This window comes from Meriones unguiculatus, chromosome 1 (genome assembly GCF_030254825.1).
Source record: "Meriones unguiculatus strain TT.TT164.6M chromosome 1, Bangor_MerUng_6.1, whole genome shotgun sequence".
NCBI classification, from domain to species: domain Eukaryota; kingdom Metazoa; phylum Chordata; class Mammalia; order Rodentia; family Muridae; genus Meriones; species Meriones unguiculatus.
The window spans coordinates 96,677,996-96,691,988 of NC_083349.1; the positions used below are offsets into that span (position 1 = coordinate 96,677,996).

The window sequence follows — 13,993 nt, forward strand, 5'->3', positions numbered from 1 at the left end:
GACAGTGCGATAGAAGATATGATTGTGACTTCAGTGCTAAGTTAAGTGGAAGGAGAGGCAATGGCATTGTGATAACATGAGAGGTATGCATCAGTCAGGAGCTCTGGCCACAGGTTCTTGTTATCTAGATTAGGACCCCACTGGGGTAGTGGTAGTGCCAGCAGTTGGCACTGTGGGCTCATAATTCTGCAGCTTCCTACTTATCTGAGGAAGCTTGCCACCTGGAGGAGTTCGCTCTTGGATGTCTAGGAGTTAACAATGAAGCATGTGAACACTTTTTTTTTCTCAGCATTAAATCTCTTAATTTTTTTTTTAGCAACTAGAGACATTCCTTTAGTTTGAAACTAACCTTCTACTGAGAAAATACCTTGAAAGTTTGATGTGTGTTTTCTTAAAGTTCCAGTTTCATTATAAAATACACAAAACTGTTAAATTCCAAAGTCCAGTTTTGGCAGGTCCAGGGGAAATACTGGAAAGGTTTACGCAGAGTGAATCAGGTGAGGAGCTAGTAGCTCATGATGTCTGGTGTTAGGCATTAATGGTACACAATGCCTTTCCTCAAAGCAACAGGCCTTTTAACTCTTTAGAGGCCAATACTTTATAACTGATGAGAAAGAAGAAAGAAAAAGAAAATAAATATACATACACACATTCATACAGTGGATGAAGTAAAGATGCTTTAACACTTCACATATACACATATATACAGACAAACATGCAGACTTACCTACATTTACAAATTGGATGGATGGATCAAGGCAAGCTCCATGCCATTCATACACACTTATATACATACATTCATACATACAGACATACATATGGACATTCAGACAGACAGACACATATTTGGTAGATGGTGGATAGAGCAAAGCTCTAAACTCCAACCAACCACTTACATATGTACGTATATACAGGCATATCTGATGGACAGCGCAAAACCCACAAGCTCCAACAACAATATACATATGTGCAGACAATCAGACAAACACAGTCAGCTTTAGTGCCTCCAACACACACACCACAAACAGACACATTCACACATGTTTGATGGACAAAACAAGTTCTATTTAACAGGCTCTAACGACTTTTATTATTGTCCTAGACTTAAATACCCTTTCAAGCAAGTGCTGTACATCAGAAGAAAAATTAGCTCATGGCCATAAAAGCAATCATCATATAATTAATTACACAGAAAGATTATTGATTACTCATTTCTCCATAAAACTAAACATTTCTTATCTATGTCTTCATTATATAAGTTTATTTTAACAGAACAATAGTCTTTTTGTGGCAAAGGTTGGCAAGGTTTAAGGTTAACAGGGTCCAAGAGGTTACAACAAGAAAACTGTTTATATGTCTTTCCATTAAGACTACACTTGACTAAATATTCTTTAACTATTTCTTGGCTCCATGAGTTCATTGTGAGTTCAAAGTAGTTTTTCTGTCTTTCATTCCACAAGCTTCATGTCAAAGCTTAGCAAGGATTTTTACCAAGAAACAGATCACTTATCTTATGTTTTATTTTATTTTTAAAGTCTTGTCTAGCTAATATCTATTTTCTGTCCATGGCTCATCTTTTCATGGTGCACACTGAGACCTGATGCTATCATCTTCTAACCTAGAGCCAATGTTTACCTTGGTTGAAAATCTGTCTCAAGCCTGTTCCTCTCCCTAGTGCAATCTACATGTTAGTGACACGAAGAGATTCGCAGACTCTTAGCAGTGTTTGCTATTCTGCAGGAGGGGCTTGAAGTTACTTAAATCAAATCAGAAATTTTATTAAAAAAAACATCATGAGACATTTTAAAATCATCATTTCCTCTAAACAGCATTGTTTCATGAAACTATATCTTTAATTTGATCTGTAGGAAATCTGCCCAACAAAGTGAGGCAATTATACCAGAGCATAGGCAGTAAGGGTTTTCTAGGCCATGCCAGATGTATGAGAGATACAATAATGGCAAGCACGAAAAGGCATACCAACAGCAAGAAGCAACCCAGAGACAAAGTCCCTGGGGCCCTGCTTCACCAGGGCAAACCTATCACAGACCATGCAAAAATGGTGGGCTGCCTCCCGGAAGGAAGGAAGCTCACTCGCTTGCCACAGGCTCCTTTTGCTTTGCACAAATGGCTCCTGGCAGTTAAACTCCACCTTCAATATGCTGAGTAAGCATGCTATTATCTATTTCTCTTTCCCACGCTCTTAGAGAATTTTACACTTATCACTATCTTTCCTCGTCACTTTCCCATTACTTTTTAAGATAGCAGCAGCTACTCTTCTATCAGTCAGAGCAAGCCATTTCTACTGATTCTAGAAACTTGCATCACAGAGAAATTATTTTTAGGAAACCTTAATGTCATATGCAGTCCTGTCATTCTGGCATCTGGATAAAGGGTGGGTTTTCTTTCATTCTCTTTCTTCCTTTCTTCCTCCTTCCTTCCTTCTTTCTTTCCTTCCTTCCTTTCCTCTTTCTTTCTTTCTTTCTTTCTTTCTTTCTTTCTTTCTTTCTTTCTTTCTTTCTTTCCTCTCTCTCTCTTTCCTTCTCTCTCCTCTCACTTTCTCTCTTTTTCTTTCTTTTTTGCTCTTCTTTTCTCTCATTTCTTTCCTTTTCTTTTTTTGTTCTTTTCACATTGATCTTATCACAAGCCTGGACTCTACTGTGTAGCACAGAGAGGCATTAAATGGGTGAGTGATCCTCTTGTCTTCTTGTTTTCAGTCTAAGTGCTAGGGTTATAGGTATGAGAGGCCATGCCCATCTCAAAATAGGACTATTTTTCTATGTATTTTTTTGGTCTAGTTTTGGGATGTAGCAAAACAGCTAGAAACTTTATCATTCATTGGGAAATTTGAATTATTAGAAAGGTCTTTAAAAAGAAGGCTTGAATTGCGTTACTGGAACCGATAGTTTATTTGGCTAAGACTTAAAAGAGATATGTGATGATAAAAGAATTTTTCTAGGTGGAAAATAGAAAGTAGAAGCATGATTTACATTGTTTCTAGGACAACAGAATGATAGGCAACTGCAAAGGCAGTTATGGGTTGTTTCTCATATTTGGAACTGAACTGAAAGGTTATTTAGAAATGGAAGTTTAATAACTTTAAACAAGTCTATATTTGCTGGAGAGTTGAGACAGATTTATTTTTGTTTTAGACCTTCGAACTGAACAAAAGGAAAATTCTTCTACACATTGTGCAGCTGGTGCCTCTCCTTCAGAGACAATATCAAAGGACAATTAAGACACTGGCTCTGGAAATAGACTGTCTCGAAATCCTAAGCTCCTCTATCAGCACATCTGTGACCTAAAGCACTGGCTTCACAACTGTGTTGTGGACACTGTGTTCTATTAAAACTATGTCCTGAACCCTAATCCCAAGTGTTGTGTTAGGAGGTGAAGGCTTGGGGAGATGAAAATTCACCAGAGAAGAGCATTTGCAAATGGGATGAATGCTCTTACAAAAAAGGGAACAACAACAACAAAAATCCACGTCTTCCCAGCTACCATGTGTGGAAACAGCAAAAAGATATCATTCATGAATGAGAAAATCAACCTTCATATGTCACAGGCTCTGTGAGTTTCTTCATCATTGGCTTGCCAGCTTCCCAAACCATGAAGCCACCCAGTTTAACCTGTTTCTTCATAATAGTACAAATATAACTATGTCTTAATTTCTACAATTATGAAATAGATATGATAATACTAATTTTGTAGGAATGTGATAACATTTACATAGGTGATTATGTGTGAATCCATGAAAGTGGCACATCAATTATGTCACAAAGGAAGGTCCTGGTCTCTTCTTGGAAGCCCTTAACAATGACCATATCTAAGGTATATATATATTCTCCATCACAGAGCCAAAAGTTTGTCTTCTTGACACTATTGTAAATATTTCCTAATATATTTGTTCCTCTATGGCACATACAGAAGCAAATGTTCAAAGTGAAAATCTATTCTAGAATCGTGAATTAAATTTAATACATCATTTTAAGAAACAATTGAGCAGCCAGTACTGGTGGTGCATGTGTATAATCCCAGCGCTTGCAGAGTTCCTGGCAGGCAGATCTATGTGAGTTTGAGGCCAGCCTGGTCTACAAAGCAATTCCACAACAGACAAGACTACACAGAGAAGCCCTGTCTTGAAAAAAAAATAATTAAAAGTCAAAACAGTAAATGTTGCTTTGTGAAACCTTTGTTTCAATCATTTAAGTATGCACCCCTAGGACACAGTGGGCCTTTTGCTTTTTCCTGCCTGTTATAATCAATATGTCTAAAAGTAACTATAGTAGAATATTGGCCTGTGAAGAAATAAAGCTATTGGTCTCATTCAAATTCTCTCCAGAACATTAAGATGCTATTGTGGAAAAATTGCCTCATCAGGCTATGTCACATTCATGTGGGAAATAAACAGAGAAAGAATATATGCAATTAATGAAGTTTTTAATTTAACTGACATTCGTTGAGGAATGGCAGAATCAGGTACACATTACAATTACTGAGAATTTCCAAAGAATATATATATATATATATATATATATATATATATATATATATATAATTTCTTTCACATCTACACACTTTGGGTGGAGGTATTTTCTGTATTTTTTTTATAAAGAAAGTGTCTATATGCCTAGCATAATTCGCAGCACATTTACATTTAATGGTTGCTACTTGAATTAAAGTAGTTAGTATGAGGTAGACTCATTAGTGTAATTCTTCAGTAATTGCTTATATTGCAATGCAAAGGGCTGAAACCTTAGAGAGAATTTAATGTTACATTTTGCTGATTATCTTCTGATGAGTTAACTATTTTATCACTTTTATTTACATGGCTATTCCTCTGAGATGAGAAGTATAGTGTGGTATAAAGGCAGATATTACAGACATGTTTATATCAAGTCCTTGGGGCTGCTTATGAGGAAATGTAAAAGCCAGCCTAGGCTTTTATACATCTGCATTATTAGCATTCCTGGTTGGATAATTCTTTGTTGTGGAACTGCTCTGTGGAGTGTTTAGTTCCATTTATGACTTTTGCTCAGGGATACCTTTACTCCTTTTGCTTCTAGTTGAGGAACCAAATTACCACATTTGTACCGGTTTCTTGTGCCCTTAGTTTTATTTCCTGTTTGTTTATCTGAGGTTTCCTGTGTCTCAGTTTCTGTAACTGTTAAAAGGACATTGGCAATATAAGTAGACTTCTGTTCTATATTTTTTTTAAGATTTGCTTGCTTGTTTTCTAAAGAGAGAGAAAGAAAGAATGAGGTTGGATGAGTGCGGAGGAGTGAATGAGAGAGAGGAAACCATGATCAGAATATATTGTGTGAAAAAAAACGTTCAATAAAATAACAACAAACATTGGTGTAATCTTACATTCATTGTACAACCCCTAACCCAGGGTTGAAAAAAATCTTACTCCTTCTTTTGGTTGTTTTCATTCAGAGTCAACCAGAAAGAAAGTTTCACAGCCTCCTTTTTCTAGATATTAAAATACACATTCTTACATCTCTATTGTCAAGAGGAAGTCTAGGCAAAGTGAGTGAAGTTGTCATTATCACTTTAACCCCCACCTGCTGATTTTATGCTCATGAATTCACTCATTAAGCAAATGCATCTTTTCTATATTGAGAATGTAAGCAAACATAAGGCCGACTCAGAGTCTTTTATGATCTCCTGGTTCTATGTATAAAATGGTAATAGTTGCTAATAGTGCAATCACATTTGGGGACATAAGCATCCTCTCTATCTGTACACAATAGTTACTGATGCTAGCAAGATCCAGGTAATGCGAAAAAAAAAAAAAAAACAGTAGAACAACAGACCATCCCTTCACATACCTTATCTCATTGGATACAAATTCCTCCAAGTGTATGGTCCCACTTAAATGCAACAGATTTGGAAATATGAAGCACCTGGGTGTTTAGGATGAAAATGAATTGACATGCTATGCAAAATGCATCATCTTCCAGAAAACACGAAGCAGAAGTCAGTCTAAGATAAATAGAAGACAGTTTTGTGGAAGTCATCATTTTTTTTCAGTAAGAATAGGCATCTATATAAAACTCTTCCACATTCCAAGCATTGGGTTTGGGTGCTAAGAATTCAGTGACACCTTTGCAAAAATGCTGGACCAAAAAAGAAGCTGATCCCAGGAAAGGCTTCACTGTTTGTCCTGTGAACTGACGCCAACCTCCCCTCTGAACCTTGTGCTGGACAAAGCACATATCTACTGTGAGGTTAGAGTATGTCACCATATAGAAAGGAGGGAAAGTGAAGAGTGATGACTTCAGGCAACAGGCAGAACGAGCTGAACATTCCCAGCAAGCCTTAGAGCTGCAATGTCCTTTTTCTCTTGTGAGGTGCTCTGACTGATGAGGTTCACAGAAGATTCCAATTTCTGAGACTGGATAAAAGTGGCATGATGAGATTTGCCCTCAATTTCAGCTTCAAAGCAAAGAATAGATAGCCTTGCAGGCTAGGGAAGCAAAAGGGAACATAAATGACATTGTTCTACTTTCCTTCTAGGAAGGTCTTCTCTTTCAGACTCGCATTGTTCAGTAGTCACTATACACACAGACCTGGACACAAAGGAAACAGTCTTAAGAGGGGCCTTACCCTTACATTGAAAACACAGATACAGAGCTAGCTGACTGGCTAGCTCACTAGATGGATGGATCAAACAGAAAAGCCAAGAGATGAAAAGTCCAAAGATACTTTCATTTATAGCTATAAAAAGAGTCATGACTGTTAGAATGAGGGAGGACAGCTTTGTGGACTGCAGTAGAATTTTCCGTTTCCTGGAGAAGACCCACATATTAGAAATCAATGAGAAATCTCAGTTCTAGGAAAAGAATTTCTAGGATGGGAATATATAACTTTTTTTTTGGTTAAGGGAAGGGTGTGGAATTCATTGATCCTGTAGAATGGAGCAGGTGTATGGGAACAAAGAGTAGGATGAGTAGGTCTCCTCTTAGGGGTGTATTACAAGACCACTTCCTCCAACTTTATGGTGTAATATATAGCCCAACAAGCCACTTAAAAAAAAAAGAGGTAATAAGAGCCAGTTTATATTTAGACAAGATGGTGCTGATACAGATGTTGGGCATGAGTCAGCTAAAATTCAGAGGACACTGGACATGGGAATGGGATAAAAGTCAGGAAAAATGGCTGACATGGATATCTGGTGACCACAAGTAAACAGAGAAGACACCTGTTATATGACTTTTTTTTTTTTTTTTGACAGTGTGCACTTCCGTGTGATTCTACATAATAAAGCCTTGAGGTCAGATACCTAAAGTTTGTCCGAGGCTTCACCCTGCCAGGCTGCCTGTATGAATGTAGGCCTGTGTACCTACCATTTAGGACGCCTGTGTGCTGCCCACCAGTGTGCAGCTTGTGTGTTCTAGTGTGTGCCTGGTTGCCTAGCAGCCTTCATCGCAAGTGAATGAACCATGCCTGTCAGACTATGACTCTTCAAAATCCCTTCAACTTCTTAGCCTCCTGTGACCCTCCTCTGTTCCTGGAATCTGAGCATGGACCTCACAGCTAGAATGGAATGTAATTTCACTTGCTCAGGCCAAATAGGTTAGGGGAGCCTTTGTTCTTTAATTGAAAAGCTATAAGAACCAAAAGTTTTCTGGATGAGCTATCATCTGCATCAATAAAATTCGATTTCTCACTGGCAGTGAAAGATGTACTTGACTATTAAACAGAGTGGCTTGTTTGCAAGGCACAGGCAGCAGCTTTCAAGGTTTTATTTGCTGAACTTGTGAAAAGATTGATATAACCCTATTATTTATGCACTCTCCATAGTAGTTCCTGATGAAGAAAACAAAAGAAGAACTACGGTTGTTTCTCTCTACAACTTCTTTAAATCAGCTCTCCAGAGATCTAAATACTTGCAATAATAAGGACCTCATGACCATTGGGGCCTGCAAAGATGATTTAGCAGTCAAAATCACCGACTGCTTTTCCAGAGCAGCGGCCGACTTGATTCCTAGTGACCACACGGAGATTCATAACTGCTTCTGACTTCAGCCCTCTTCTCTCCAATTTGGGGTGGTTATTAATAGCAATAAATAAAATGATATAACATAGCGAGACAAAGTGGGGGCACTTGTAAGAGTTGGTGAATTGATATTATCAAATATATTGTATAATTGCATGTAATTTTCAAATAGTATATATGTGTGTGTGTGTAAATTTATTTCATGGTGGGGGTAGAAGGGTTTTCTTTCAGATGCTTGGTGAATTTATTTTCAACATTTCTCTCATGTTGCTCTTTCCCTCTACCACTTCCCCTGCCTTCTTCAAACCTTTCAACACCTCCAAGGTGTTGAAATAATCCACACATTGTGTATATGTGTGATATACATAATCCAAGGTTTTGTTTTTTTGTGTGTAAGTGTGCGTACAAAAAAAGAAAACAACAACAACAAAAAAAAAAAAAAAAAACAAGAAGCAAAGCAGAAGAGGCATCAACCATGAAAGGAAAGGAAACAAACTCTTTACTGTAAGGTAATATAAGTATTTCTTAGCCTGGATCCCATCTGCTGTTATTGTTCCAGTTCTTCCTTTCTTCCTTCGATGTTAATATGTCAACTGATATTGTTATGGTTCTGGTATAGTTTTTGCATCTTATTCCTAAGAGCTAACTTTTTTTAACCACAGACTTCCTGGAAGTCTGGCTCTTAATATCTTTCTGTCAGGAGGGGAGAGGGCATTGAAGAAGTTGGAGGAAAGAAAGGAAGCAGGGAAAGTAATGTAATTCCACTTCAATTAAAAACATATTTCAAAAGGCCCCATTTTCAGAAAATAATACTCCAATTTGTCCTTGTTAGAAAACCCCAACTTGTCCCTAGAGGAGATCCTCAGTTCCTATATCACCGTTGAGTTCCCAGATGCCTCCCCTTTCCTTTATATGCAGTTATTCATTGCTTTCTACCACCCAGCACATAGACTTCACATTCCTTAAAGGTCTTAATAGATAAGAAGGGGGAGATAGAAAGAACTGCAGGGGGCAGGAGCTCCACAAAGAGACCAACAGAGCCAAAAAGTCTGGGCCCAGAGGGCTCTGCAGAGACCAATACTCTAATCAAGAAACATCAATGAGGAGGACCTAGACCCCCTGCGCAGATGTAGCCCATAGACTCAGTCTCCAAGTGGGGTCTCTAGTAAGGGGAGAAGGGGCTGTCTCTGGCATGAGCTCAGTGGCTGGCTCTTTGATAACCTCCCCCTGTGGAAGAGGGCAGCCTTACCAGGCCACAGAAGAAGACAATATAGACAGCCCTGATGAGACCTAATAGGCTAGGGTCAGAGGGAAGGGGAACCTCCCTTATTAGTGGAACAGGAGAGGAACATAGGGGAGGAGAAGGAAGGAAGGTGGGACTGGGAGGAGATGAGGGAGGGGGGTATAGTGGGGAAAAATTGCAATAAATAAATTTAAAAGTCTTAATAGAAACAGATTTTAACATATATCACAGAAAGCTTCTGCTCTGTTAAGTCTTCTAAATTGTGTACTGTGTCTACTTCCTCCTTGGTTGGATGACAACATAAAAATGAACTATGAGTGAGCAGATTGTCTGAAACTTTTCCTTGGGCAGTATGACAGTTAAATGTGCATGATAGTTCACATGCTATTTTAGGACTAATCCAAGAAAAGTTTAAAGAAAATAAGCATTTAGGTGTCAAGATTAGCTACACAGGCCTCTTTCATAAACTATAAAAATGTGTTAAAATGCCTTTAAGAAGTCTTGCTTTTATCTTTTATCCAAAGGTAAGATTTGTGATATGAGATCTAACACGTTTGTTCTTTTTTTGAGTAAGATGTCCATTAAATGCCATGTTTACAAGAGAACAATCACTGTTTTGTTTTTAGATAATGGATGACAATATTTTTAGCCTCTTGCGCACTGATGGACAGAGTAGTCTTTGTTGGATGTAAATGAAAATTTATTTCATCAGACCAAAGGATCACACCAACCACATACCCACATACATGAACATCAGTATGAGAGGAGGAAGAGAGAGAGAAGTAGAGAGAGAAGAGACAGGGAGATAGAGAAGGGAAGAAGACAGAGAGGGACAGATGTTTTGACTAGGAATGAATGCCTTCAAGGAAAAAAAAATGTGTGCCTACAGTAAAAACATAGAACACCCGTCTCAGATTAAATGAATGTTGAATGGAACTCCATGTAAGTCTTCTTTAGTTCTGCTTCAGATATATTCTAGCTTTTGCTTAGCCATGACCAAAAGAAGATCATGATGTCTTGAGTCTCCTATTAGATTTTCTCATCCTTGCACCCCAGGAAACAGCACCTTGGGCAGGCATGGATTCCTTTAAAGAACATTCCACAACGAGAGGAGACCTTGATGCTTGATGAGGCATCATTAACACTGAGGTATAGTGGTGGTCGGTAGCACATAGTAGGCACAAGCTTAATGAGTGCTGTGTGAGAGATCTCCTAGGAACTTAAAGGATTATGTGGGAATATTCTTTACGATTCTGGGGTTCATGGTAGGGTGTGGAGGCAATCAGACAGTAAAACTGAGGCTCTGTGCTAATGTAGTTTTAATTTTCTTTATTGTCTGGTGAAGCTTTGAAACTAACTTTTGGTGGTACCAACAAAATAGTTCATTAAAGTTAAAGGCAGGCTGTCTTCCTGGAACTAAATTTTAAGAAGAGTACAAATCCTACAGTATTTTCATTAAGTACCTGTTGTTGATAAAGACATATCTTTTTCAAATAACTCAACTAATTTTCATCAAATTTTGCAGAAGTCATATCAGTTATAAACACCCTTCACTCTCAGCTAAAGGAAATCAATGCTGGCTTTAGTTTGTGAGAATGGACAGGATAGGAGATACACCAAGAAACTTAGTTGCCTGTGGTTGGAAGAATTTTCTTTGTTTCTTCTACTGGGAGATTGATACAGCACTGTGTAAGAAATAAACAGTGCTCTCTGCAAGTACTCCTGCTTCTCCAACCACACTCAGCAACCAAGCAGGCTTCTGCCTTGGTTTACCTCAGAAGCCTTTCTTTTACTTGAAGGGACTAGAACTCATGTTTTAGCTACACTTTCCATGCCCAGTGTTCTGATCATCTTAACAGTTTTAGCCAATTCTTTCTTTTCCCTATTTTCCATGTCTGTTGTGAATGAGAAATTCACCAATTGTTTGGGCCTATAATGGCAATGCCCACAAGCTATGATCCAGATTATTAGCCTCTGAATATTACCATTCAGCATATTACCAGTGATTTGGACTCCCCCCCGCCAAGTTTTTCTTCGCACAGGTCTTTCTTCCAGGTAGGTGCTCCTCAAACTTAAAAGGTAGAAAACATGGAGATTTTAGATTGTTGGTATGTACCTTCTCACTACTATTTACAGTGCCGTCTGTGTGAGTCTGCTGATACTGCTGGCCCTGACAATCTACTTTGAGTAGCAAAACTTTTTACCCAGAGTGCTCAGTGCTCACTTCTTGAATTCTTTCTTTATTTCTTCTAAAATTTTTTTGAAGGCCATACACAAAATAGTTCGGATATTTGCTGGTGAAGTGAGGGGATAGCAGCCAAGTCAGAAGAGTACATTCCTCCTACGAACCTGCAGCTCTCTGCTTTTCCCTCCAGGATCTCACCTTCAGTAACTTATGAGGCTAACTGAGGATTAGTAACATCTGTCTTCTGTATGTCGTCCTTTATGGATTAATGAGTGTCTACCCTACTATTATAATGTACCTCTGGGTCTGTAGGCAGTCACGCAGAGCCAAGAATATAAGTCCATTTCAATAGATGGACATCCCTGTCAATAGGAACTGAGAAAATATGGCTCACATATTGTTCTTTTTCCTTTCTTTTTTTAATATTACTTACATTTTATTAACTTTGTATCTCTCCCAATCCCACCCTCCCTCCCTCATCTCCTCCCTGCCCTTTTCCAAGTCCACTGATAGGGAAGGAGCTCCTCCCCTTTCATCTGACCCTGCTTTATCAAGTATCTTCAGGACTTGCTACAAAGTCCTCCTCTGTGGCCTAGCAGGGCTGCTTCTCCCTTGGGGAGGGGGAAGTCAAAGACATAAAGAACTAAAGAAGTTAAAACCAATAAATCAAGCAATCCAATAAAAAATGGGGCACAGAGAATTCCCTGTAGATGAATATAGAATGGCAGAGAAACACTTAGAAATGTCCAACATTCTTAGCCATCAGAAAGATGCAAATCAAAATGTCCCTGAGATTTTACCTTATACCCATCAAAATGGCTAAAGTCAAAAAACTCAAATGACAACACATGCTGGAGAGGCTGTGGAGAAAGAAGAACCCTCCTCCATTGCTGGTCGGAATGTAAACTTGTACAACCACTTTGGAAATCAATCTGACACTTTCTCAGAAAATTAGGAATAGTGCTACCTCAAGATCCAGCTATACCACTCCTAGGCATATATCCAAAAGATGCTCAAGTACACAATAAGGACATTTGCTCAACCATGTTTGTAGCAGCTTTATTTGTAATAGCCATAACCTGGAAACAACCCAGATGTTCCTTACTTGGGGAATGGATACAGAAACTGTCGTATTTTCACACAATGGAATACTACTCAGCAATTAAAAACAAGGAAATTCCTTTCCTTTTAAAAGACTCCTGAAGAGGAAGTGCTTAAGTTGATAGCTAAATTTAAATGATTCCTTGAATAGTATCTTAGTTACCTTTCTATTACTTTGCTGAGGTGCCATGTCCGTAAGCAATGTTAGAGAAGAGGGCTTTATTTCGCTTGCCCTTCCACGGAACATCAATAAAGGAAACCAAGGCAGGAGCCTGGAGGCAGACACAGAAATAGAAGGCATCAAAGGAGGCTGTTTGCTTGATGGTTTTGCATGGATTGCTTAGCCTGTTTTCTTCCCGTCCAGGACCCTCTGCCTGGGAATGGCAACACTGAAAGCATGTGGAGCTTCGCTCACATCAATCACCAATCAAGGAATACCCTGAAGGCTTCCTACAGGCCAATCATGGGGAAACAGTCTCAAAATTAAGATTTTTTTTTCCTTCCAGGATTATGTAAAGTTGATAACAACAATGGCAACAAAAACAAACAAACACCCAACCATCACAAAAAAGGCACAGACAGTGCTGAATGACTACAACTTTTCAGTGAAAGTAAGGGTTTCTGTCATGGCCTGGAATTGATACAAAGTTGTCAGACATCCTTCTTATATGTTTCATCCTAAACAACAGCAGCAAAATCTAACCTCTGTCTGTATTCTTGTCACCCTCTCCCTTCTCAATACTCTCAAGTTCTTAAGAGTGGTATGCTGTCAGTTCGGATGAGACAGGATAAACTAGGGTCAGGGGGAAGGGGAGGAGGACCTCCCCTATCTGTGGACTTGGAGAGGGGCATAGGAGGAGATGAGGAAAGGAAGGTGGGATTGGGAGGGGAGGAGGGAGGCAGCAACAGCTGGAATACAAAGTGAATAAACTGTAATGAATATAAAAAATAAAAATTAAAAAAAGTGTGGTGTGTACTTCAGTTGGGTTGTCAAAGGATGCTTCTCTTGTCTTCTCTCACAAGTATTTCAACTGGGCTTCACTCCTTGATATCTCACTAAGTGGGAGCAGTGTTCCTGAACAGCCTTTGATGGACTAAATTATTAGAAAGCACATAGAAATAGAGTCACTTAATTAAGAAATACTGTTTAATTCATCTAAAAAGGAATGTTTATTCTATCATAAGACATGAAAAAAATTACAGTTGGGGTCCATGAACACCTACCATGGTGAACCTTTTTAAACTTCTGCTGCTATCTGAGGAGGGGGTCTGTTGAAATTATAGATACTCAATCAAAATATAATATAAACAAAAATAAAAACAGGGAAACCTAAAGGAACTGTAAGCAGCTTATGAAACTTAGGGCAGGCTTCATTTCTAATTTGTTATGCCTTCTTTTCCATGAGCCATGGTTTCCACATTCATTCAGTTAAAATCTTCTGTGCCCAAGACCCTCACA

The 13,993-nt window shown here is 38.6% G+C and overlaps 1 long non-coding RNA gene across 1 annotated transcript in view; it reads left to right on the plus strand.

Annotated features, from left to right (window-relative positions):
* The window catches only part of LOC132648917 (uncharacterized), a 334,735-nt gene extending 330,258 nt beyond the window's left edge, over positions 1-4,477 (plus strand). The window contains exon 4 of the long non-coding RNA XR_009587304.1: positions 3,153-4,477. This is a non-coding gene — a long non-coding RNA (uncharacterized LOC132648917). The remainder of the gene's footprint in view (positions 1-3,152) is intronic.
* The last annotated feature ends 9,516 nt before the right edge of the window (positions 4,478-13,993 follow it).